At 41.6% G+C, this 10057-nt stretch overlaps 1 pseudogene; it reads left to right on the top strand.

Annotated features, from left to right (window-relative positions):
• The first annotated feature begins 8553 nt into the window (after positions 1 to 8553).
• Positions 8554 to 8842, top strand: LOC102730867 (NADH dehydrogenase [ubiquinone] 1 beta subcomplex subunit 3 pseudogene; annotated as a pseudogene).
• Positions 8843 to 10057: the final 1215 nt, after the last annotated feature.

Below are 10057 nucleotides of genomic sequence, written 5' to 3'. Positions count from 1 at the left end.
CATCCTCCATAAGCCCTCCCCACAGCTGAGCTTTCGCCCTAAGACTGTTCAGAACAAAGTCTGGGAAGGACAGCAAGCCTGACAGTCCCGTGGTAATGTTTCTCTATTCAGCTGCATGTCCTTGCCCCTAACACAGACTGGGAAACCTTGAGTCTTTTCCTGCATAATTAATCTAACTCCCTGACATTCCGTGGAGCACGGGTAGGACAAAGAGCTTTCAAGGATACACTGCCAAGGCGGTAGGCACGTTCTGAGGGAGGGGAGCTTCAGGACTCTCAATGTTACAGATTGTTGATCTGGGAGTCTCAATACCAGAACACATCCAAACAGTAAGATTGCTGAAAAAGGCTTCCCTGAGCCCACCTCCATTAGTATTCATCTTTTTTTAAAGCACACCATTGTATTAGTGGAAGAATGCAGGGCGTGCTTAGAGTATGAACTCTCAGGTCCGAGTTGACTGATTGGTCATATCACATGGCCTAATCCATCTTATAAGGGCAGGATGGTAAGAACAGTAATGGGTGGGAAGAATAAAGTGGCCCAGAGTGACAGGCAACTGCTAAAATGGCTCCCAGCAGTCATGTCTTTATTAATCTTCTCTCCTTGAGTATGGGCTGGACCTAGGGACTTCTAACAAATAGGGTATGGCAAAAGTGACTAGGTTACAAAAGACTTGACTTTCATCTCTCTCTCTCTCTCTCTCTCTCATGTTTGGAGCCCTTTGTTTGAGGGAAGCAAGGTGCCATTTTGTGAGCTAATGGAGAGGTCCACATGGCAAGAAATGGATGTCTCTGGCCAACAGCCATAAGGACCTGAGGTCAGCCAATAACCATGAGTGAGTTTGGAAACAGATCTGCCCCCAGTTGAACATTGATTGACTACAGTCTCACCAGAAACCCTGATTGCAGTCTTGTAAGAGACCCTGAGCCAGAGACCCCAGCGAAGCCATGCCCAGATTCCAGGCCCACAGGAACTGTAAGATGAGAACAATTGTTTTCTGTTCTAAGCTACTAAATTTGGGGGTAATTTGTTACAGAGCAATAGTTGGCTGATATACTCAGTGGGAAGCTACCTCATGTTGAGAACTCATCAGACACTTCATGAAATGACGGCTACTCACCGGTGAGCTGGAGACATTCTAGATGCACAAGCTGAAAGAGAAATTTAAAGGGGAAAGATCTTGTAAGAGCTGATACATCTTTTTCATAGAGCTGTTACTATAAAACTGGTGATAGGAATTTAGCCTTAGTCCTATTAGCAGATCACCAAGGATTTCCTAATAAAAAATGTCATATATTTTTATTTTTGCATGATACTTTTGAAAACAGGGCTCTATTTTTTTTAAAGATTTATTTATTTATTTTAGACAGAGTGTGAGCGAAGGAGAGTGAGTGGGGGGGGAGGGGCAGAGGAGGAGAATCTTCAAGCAGACTGCCCACGGAGCGCAGAGCCTGATGCAGGGCTCCATCCCAGGACCCGTGAGATCATGACCTGAGCCTAAACCAAGAGTTGGATGCTCAACCCACTGCTCCACCCAGGCGTCCCCGGGCTCTTTTTTAAGGAAATGAGTGTGATATCTACTTCATAGGGATTTTATGAGGATGGCACAAATTAATAAATATAAAGCAATTAAAATAGTGTGTACCTTATAGTTAGTGCTGTATAAGTATTTGCACGTTAGGAGGAGGTCAGAAACTGTGTTGAGTGAACCAGTTTGCAGTACATGCCCCAGGAACACTGCACCATGATGTGAAAATTAGTGTAGCAAATGCTCCCCCTCCAAAGTCTGGCAGACTAGGACCCAACAGTTTACACAGGACATAAGCCATGCTTTGTCTGATTCAAACTGTTGGAGAAAATATGGTGGCTAGTATTTCAAACGGTTAATGGATATGTTTTTCTCCCTGTGCAATGCTTTTTATTCCTATACCATCATAAAGGCGCGCACACATCTTCCCCAACCTCTTTTTTTATGATTGATTTATTTTTTTTTACAAAAGTTTACTCTTTTTTTTAAAAAAAAGATTTATTTATTTTAGAGAGGGAAAGAGAGAGCGAGTGAGCATTGGGGGAGGGGCAGAGGGAGAAAGAGAGAGAGAGAATCTCAAGCAAACTCCCCGCAGAGTGCAGGGCTCGATCTCATGGCCCTGAGATCATGACTTGAACTGAAACCAAGAGTGAGATGTTCAACTGACTGAGCTACCCAGCACCCCTACAAAAGTTTATTCTTAAACGTACAACAGGATCTAAGACAACACTTCATTCTAGCTATAGGTGGCAACAGATGCTATGACGGGGAATCCAGATGTTTAAACAGGAATAGAATTAAGGATCACCATGACCTCAGACACAAGGAACAGCTTACTTTTTGCCAGATTTCCTAATCCCACCTATAAGCAGGTGGGATTTGCTTTTAGCTCCTCGAGTTTCTTCTGCTTCTCTTTCTGTTTCTGCTTGAATGCCTCATCTTCCTCATCAGTCTCCTTGGCCTGCTTCATGCCATCTTTGTGGCCGGACATGGCACCAGCTGCCCCTTCCCCAGACCCTCCTCCCCAACCTCTCTTGACTAAAGATCCTTTGGTTAGGAAGAAGAGTCTGTGGAGGGCAAGAAATGGCATGTAGCACCCTGCTCCCTATCCCTCCCCCTCCCCCTTGAGTTCCCTGAATGTGTGCAGAGGAATGTTAGAGGGAACACAATCCACAATCCACAACATTGATTTAGGGAATCGGTAAAGGAGACCTGTGTCTCTCTCCCATTTGTAGCCCTGGGAAGAGGCGCGTTTCAAAGAACTCTCCAAGTACCATCAAGGGGGTGGTAGAGTAGATGGTTGGGTGGGCCATGTGGGAAGAGAGGCCTGAGGTAGCCCAGGGTGGCAGGGAAGAAGAGCAAGATATTTTTCATGCTGCTATGGACTGAATGGTTGCCCAGATTCATATGTGAAATCCTAATCCCCAGTGTGATGGTAGGAGGAGGTAGGGATCTTTGGGAGGTGATTAGGTCATAAGGGTGGAGCACTCAGGAGTGAGATTAGTACCTTTATAAAACGGACCCCAGAGAAATCCCTTGCCCCACCCACCACATGAGGACACTGCAGGAAGACTGAACCAGGAACCAGGAAGCAGACTCTCACCAGACACCGAACCTGCTGGTGACTTAATCTTGGACTTCCCAGCCTCCAGATCTGTGAGAAATGAATTTCTGTTGTTTATAAATTTCTCTGTTATAATAGTGTGAACAGACTAAGACACATACCATCAAGAATGATTTGAAGAGCTAAGAAAGAGGGTCAAGGGATCCAAGGGATCTTGTAAGCAGGAAGGAGAGCACACAGCTGCAAAGGTAGAGGAGAGGGTAGAGCCACGTCCTATCCATGGCCACCTCTCGATAGACTTTAAGATTGTCTTCCCCCAGAGCCTGGATACAACCCTGGGAAGAAGTGGGAAACCCCCAGATCAACTGAGAAAATCCTGAATTGACAGGGCAACCCAAATTAAGATTAAGTTTTCAGACGAAGACAGAATGAAGGCTTTCGATAGAGATTAAGTCCAATTATAGACATGTTTATGTTTTGCATTCCTAAGTTTGTATCCTGTATAATAAACTGGCTGGCTTTACTTAGTCATACAAGTTGAAATATGTTGTTGAAAAAAACATAAAATTACACCATGAAATTTTCATTACAGAAGAGGTTAAATAGTTCAGATCAGCATCTCTTCACTGGGTCATGCCTGTTTGCATCACACATGGATTTGGTTCAGGGCTGGGTCATTGGAGATTTCCCTGAAATATCATCATTTCTAAACACACATTTTCACCCAGTAACTGATCTCATCTACTGCAACAATCTCTCTTGAACTAGCACTGCATTCATGAAATAAAACAAAAAGTATAAGTCGGAAGTGTAGCTGCTCCTTGGAAGGCAAAATCAAGTATTTGTATGCTAATAAAAATGAATTCTTGGGGTGCTCGGCTGGCTCAGTCAGTGGAGCATGTGATTCTTGATCTCGGGGTTGTGAGTTCAAGCCCCACACTGGGCATAGAGCTTACTTTTAAAAAAATTCTTCAGGGGTGCTTTGGTGGCTCAGTTGTTAAGCATCTGCCTTTGGCTCAGCTCAGGTCATGATCCCAGGGTCCTGGGATCCAGCCCCGCATCAGGCTCCCTGCTCGGTGGGAGGCCTGCTTCTCCCTCTCCCACTCCCCCTGCTTGTGTTCCCTCTCTATGTCAAATAAATTTTTAAAAAAATCTCCAAAAAAATTAATTCTTCAAATTTTACTTAGGACACTGGATATTTCATTGTTATAGTAGCAGAATTATTTTACATACTTGAATCAAGGAAAATTTTTATTTTTGCCTTCACTTTCTACATCCCCTAAGATCTTAAAATACTTAAAGCAGAGGAGCTCTATTGGAGACAGAGTATGTAGATTATTTTTAAGAGGGGGTAATTTGAGAGCTCAAAATAGCTCTTCATTCATCCAATTAACCAACACTGAATGCACCTGCTATGGTTAAGCACTAACCTCCCTGCTGGAGGTCTGGAATGACTAAAACATAGGCACATGAAGAACATTTTGGAGAAAGAAAAATGAGGAAGATTTCCCCTGCAGATAATAAGGCATATGATATAGTTACCATATCAGAATACAAAATATCAGAAAAAATAAGAAATCAAACAGAAGAGACAGGTAAATGAAAAAGAATAAAGTTTAAGAGGGGCACATGGGTAGCTCAGTTGGTTAAGTGACCAACTCTTGATTTCAGCTCAGGTCATGATCTCAGGGTTGGGAGATTGAGCCCCATGTTGGGCTCCTCGTTGGGTGGAGCCTGCTTAAGATTCTCCCTCTCCCTCTGCCCCTCCCCTCTCTCCCTCTCTAATAATAAATTTTAAAAGTTTAAGAATGGATTCAAGTAGATATAAGAATTTAAAATATTATGACTTTGTTTTCAATTAGTAAACTGATTTTCAGTTAGAAATGGTTGCTCAACAGGTGCCTGAGTCAAGCATCTGCTTTGGGCTCAGGTCATGATCCCGGGGCTCCAGGATTAAGCCCCACATCAGGCTCCCTGCTCAGTGGGGAGCCTGGCTCTCCCTCTCCCTCATGCTCTCTCTCTCTCAAATAAATAAAATCTTAAAAAAAAAAAAAAAGAAAGAAAGAAATGATTGTTCAAGGGGCACCTGGGTGGCTCAGTTGGTTAAGCACCAGACTCTTGATTTCAGCTTGGGTCATGATCTCAGGGTTGTAAGATTGAGCCTTGCATTGGGCTCCATGCTCAGTGAGGTGTCTGCTTGAGATTCTCTATCTCTCTGCTGCTCCCCCATCTCAGGCTCTCTCTCTCTCAAAAAAAATGTTTGATAAATACAGTTGGAGCAACAGTCTAACCTTTTGCAAAAAATTAAATAAAATGGAGATTCTTACCTTATACCTATAGTCAATACAGATTAGGGATTGAGTGTAAGAAGTAAAACCATCAAAAAGCAAGAAAAAAATGTAGGTGAATATTTTTTATATGTCACACGAAAGGCACAGCCTTAAAGATTGTTCAGCTGTAGTAGATAATGCTTGTTTTCCAAAGTGGTTATTATAGTTTACACTTCTATGAGTGGTTTATAGAGTTCCAGTTGCTCCATATCCTTGCCAACAACCGATACTGTCAGTTTAAATTTTTTTATGCATTTTAGTAGTTATAAGTATCTCACTGTGGTCTCTATTTTAAAGAATTATTTATTTTAGGGGAGGAGGGGCAGGGGGAGGGAGAGAGAAAATCCTTAGGCAGACTCTATGCCAAGCACAGAGTCCAATGCGGGGCTCAATCCCATGACTCTGAGATCATGACCTGAACCAAAACAAAGAGTCAGATGCTCAACCAACTGCGCCACCCAGGGGGCCCTCTCACTGTGGTTTTAATTTGCATTTCCCTGATGACTAAAACGTTGGCTACATTTTCTTTACTTATAAATATGCATACATTTTTAATCCAGCAATCTTAATTCTAGGGCTTTATCCTGAAGAAATACACACACATACACACACACACACTTTGAAATTATACAATAATTGTATTCTGATGAAACATTTTTGGTATATTTATACTATAAAATATGGTTATCTAGTGATAAATACTATTAATATCTTGATGGTGGTTTATCTTTGGAGTAGAATGGTGGGTGATTTTTTTAACCTCTAAACAAAACTTTAATACATTTCTAATTGTGTCCTGATAGGAGATTTTTTTAATACGTTCTTAACTTTTAGACATTTTCTGAATTTTTCACAGCATATATTGTTTTTATTTTTGGAAGATACAGCAAAAAGTATTTCTATATTATTTTGTAACAACAGATAGAAATAAAAAATATAATCCCAAATAACCTAACAGAATACCCACAATTCAGTCATGAGCAATGTCATTGGAAGTCGTTTTTCATTTAAAATGCAGAAGATATACCTAGTGCCCAAATCTTTCTAAATATGATATCATCTTTTTTTTTTCAAGTAAGCTCTGTGCCCAACATGGGGCTTGAATTCACAACCTAAGATCAAGAGTTGCATGTTGACTGAGCCAGTCAGGTGCCCCCAGTTTCCTCTTTAAAAAGAATCAGGGCTCCTTGGAGAAATGCCTGAGAACCACAAGATGAGCCAGGAACATGGGAACATTTTGCTATAACAGAAAGTATGGAAATGAAAAACCAACGAAAAAGAGATGGGAACATGTTAAAAGGATATAGAACTAGTTTCAAGGACAGCCCGGTGGCTACATCTGGGACAATTTTTGAGCTAAAGATAAACCAGGACAGTAAAGGATTATAACTCATTGAATAACATAGGAACCCATCAATTCATGCTGATGATAGACAACCAAATAAATGGGGCTGAACAAGGGAGGGTCCTCCCTTACAGTGAAATATAGATTGGTAAGTGTGGAGGGAGTGGTACTGTTGAAAGATCACCATTTTGCAACCATCATAGTAAAGAATGGTTTGAGCAAGAAATAGCAATGATTGCTATATCTAGGGGGAAATGTTTGATGAGGAAGAGGATATTTACTCAATTCTAAACTGTGTCTCCATAAATTGCTCATTAGTTGCAAGGGAAAAATAGTAACTATACAGTGGAGAAACTGGATGACATCTGGATCCATTGACCAACATTAACCAACAGGCCTCTGAAACCAATAATACATTATATGTTGATTAATTGAATGTAAATTTTAAAATGGAAAAAATTTAAAAAAATTAACCAACAGGGTGCAGACTGACATGGTGTGCTTCCAGATCTGATACTCAGAGAAGAACAAAACATCACTTTTGTGCCCTTCTGGCAGGGGACCCATGACCTGAATCAAGTCAAGAGGAGACACCAGGCAAGTCCGACTGAAGAACATTCTACAAAACAACTGGCTTATTTAAACACATCAATGTCATGAAAGACACAGAAATACTAAAGAACCTTTCCAGATTAAAGAACATTAAAGAAACATGACAATTTAATGCATATGTGATCTTTGGTTAAAGCTGGTACTAGAGGGGGAAAATGCTATAAAGAATTTATTGGTATAGTTGACAAAATTGGAATATGGATTGCAGAGTAGAAAAAAGTATGTATCCAGGTTAGATTTCTTGATTTGAAACTGTGTTGCGGTTATGTAGGAAAATATACTTGTTCTTAAGAACTATACAATGAAGTATTAAGAGTATAACAAAGTCATGAGCTATATAAACTCAAATGGTTCAGAGCAAATAAATAATTACAGAGGGAGAAAAAGAAAATAAATGTGATGAAATCAGAAACAAATGATTATTCTGGATAAAGACAGAATGGGAATTCTCTGTAATTTTGGCAACTTTTTTAAAAAAAGATTTTATTTATTTATTTACCAGAGAGAGAGAGAGCACAAGCAGGGGAGCAAGGAGCCCAATGCAGGACTTGATCTCAGGACCCTGAGATCATGACCTGAGCGAAGGCAGATGCTTAACTGACTGAGCCACCCAGGCATCCTGCAATTTTTCTTTACATTTGAAATTATTTCAAAAAAGTTTAATAATAATAATGCACATAATCGTAGTCATGGGCTTGGTTTTGAATTATTTTATCCCAAACACACACACACACACACACACACACACACTTAATTGAGATACATGGAAGTTATTTAGCTGGGGTAGGGGAGTAACAAGAGGGCTAATTTGGGAGTGTATGGGCATGTCCCTCCATTCTTTTTTTTTTTTTTTTAAAGATTTTGTTTATTTATTTGAGAGAGAGAGAATGAGAGAGAGCACATGAGAGGGGGGAGGGCCAGAGGAAGAAGCAGACTCCCTGCCGAGCAGGGAGCCTGATGCGGGACTCGATCCAGGGACTCCAGGATCATGACCTGAGCCGAAGGCAGTCGCTTAACCAACTGAGCCACCCAGGCGCCCATGTCCCTCCATTCTTGCTTAATGGAAGACAGGCAAGGGAGTAGACCATGGTAATGGGTCTCAGAAATGGAAGATGGTGGCTGAGGCTGGAGAGCTGAATATTGAGATTCCTGGGAGGTCAGTTTGCTGTCATACATGGCCCATGGACATAGACATGAAGGTGGTCATAGTAAAATGCAACCTCCAGATTATAAACAATGGAAGGTAGAAGGGACACCATTAGAAACTGCCCAGTAGAAGTTAGCTGCATGAGGGCTACGGGTTTCACAGGGCCGCAGTGAGGCTTGGAGGTACATGGGTGGCTTTGCAAACAACATTTCCTTTGTTGGTGCATTATTGAAAGAATTCAGTGGGCAATTTGCTGCATTTGCGGGAGCTGTAGGGGCTGAATATTACCTGAAAGAAAGATAAGGAGCATCACTAAAGATAATACCTAGAAGTATCTTAGAGGCTTCGTAACTCTCCTAGAAAAATAAGATTTGGGGGCGCCTGGGTGGCTCAGTTGGTTAAGCGACTGCCTTCGGCTCAGGTCATGATCCTGGAGTCCCGGGATCGAGTGCCGCATCGGGCTCCCTGCTCAGCAGGGAGTCTGCTTCTCCCTCTGACCCTCCTCCCTCTCATGCTCTCTGTCTCTCATTCTCTCTCTTGCAAATAAATAAAATCTTAAAAAAAAAAAAAAATTAAAGTTTAAAAAAAAAAAAAAAGAAAAGAAAAATAAGATTTGTTCGCCGTAGAACAATAACAACAAAAACCCAACGAAATGGAAGATGGTGTAACCTTCTTGTTTATAGCACATTACCTTGTTAGTCTCATTTCCCTTCCTTCTGTTGAAACACAAAGCACGGTGGCCAGTCCCCATGCTGGTACTTGGGCTCCTTTGTTTAAGCCACTAAATCTCATCAGCCAAGGCACCAATATCGTCAGTCTCTTTTTTTCTCAATCTTAATTCCAAACCAAATTCCTGTTGGAAGTTTCGAATTTTAGTTCGTATTTCAATAACCCATATAGGCTTATTTTTCTATCGTGAACAAGCTAACAAAACGCCTATGTTTTTGAAGCTAGACCATTTGAAAGCTGCCTGTCAATAAACAAGCCAACAGACCGCCATTGAAGAGGAAACTTTCTCCTATGAACGAGGCGGGGATGCCTGTGGTAACAGGAATAGGACTGTCACAGCCTCAGGAGTTACGGTTACAGATGGAAACGCATTTTAGAATGGTAGGAGATCTTTGTTTTTTTGTTTTGTTTTTTGCTTTTCTCCCCTGCAGAAAGCTTTTTTTTTCTTTCAGAGTTTTATTTAAATTCAAGTTAGTTCACATCCCCTGCAGAAAGCTTTATTGCTTCCATTTGGCCCACAGCATGGGGAGAAGCTCCATGGGGGTTAAAAAGCTACCTAGTGGCAGGGCGCCTGGGTGGCTCAGTGGGTTAAGCATCTGCCTTCCGTTCAGATCATGATCTCAGGGTCCTGGGATTGAGCCCCAGGCTGAGCAGGGAGCCTGCTTCTCCCTCTGCCCCTCCCCCTGTGCTCACTCTCTCTCTCTCTCTCTCTCTCTCTCCAACAAATAACTAACTAACTAACTAATTAAATAAATAACTAAAGCTACCTAATGGCTGCAGGGAGAGTCTCGGGCAGAAGCCT

Source organism: Leptonychotes weddellii, chromosome 7 (genome assembly GCF_054177405.1).
Source record: "Leptonychotes weddellii isolate Sample4059 chromosome 7, ASM5417740v2, whole genome shotgun sequence".
NCBI classification, from domain to species: Eukaryota; Metazoa; Chordata; class Mammalia; order Carnivora; family Phocidae; genus Leptonychotes; species Leptonychotes weddellii.
The sequence above is the reverse complement of the archived record's forward strand: the minus strand, read 5'-3'. Positions and strand labels throughout refer to the sequence as shown.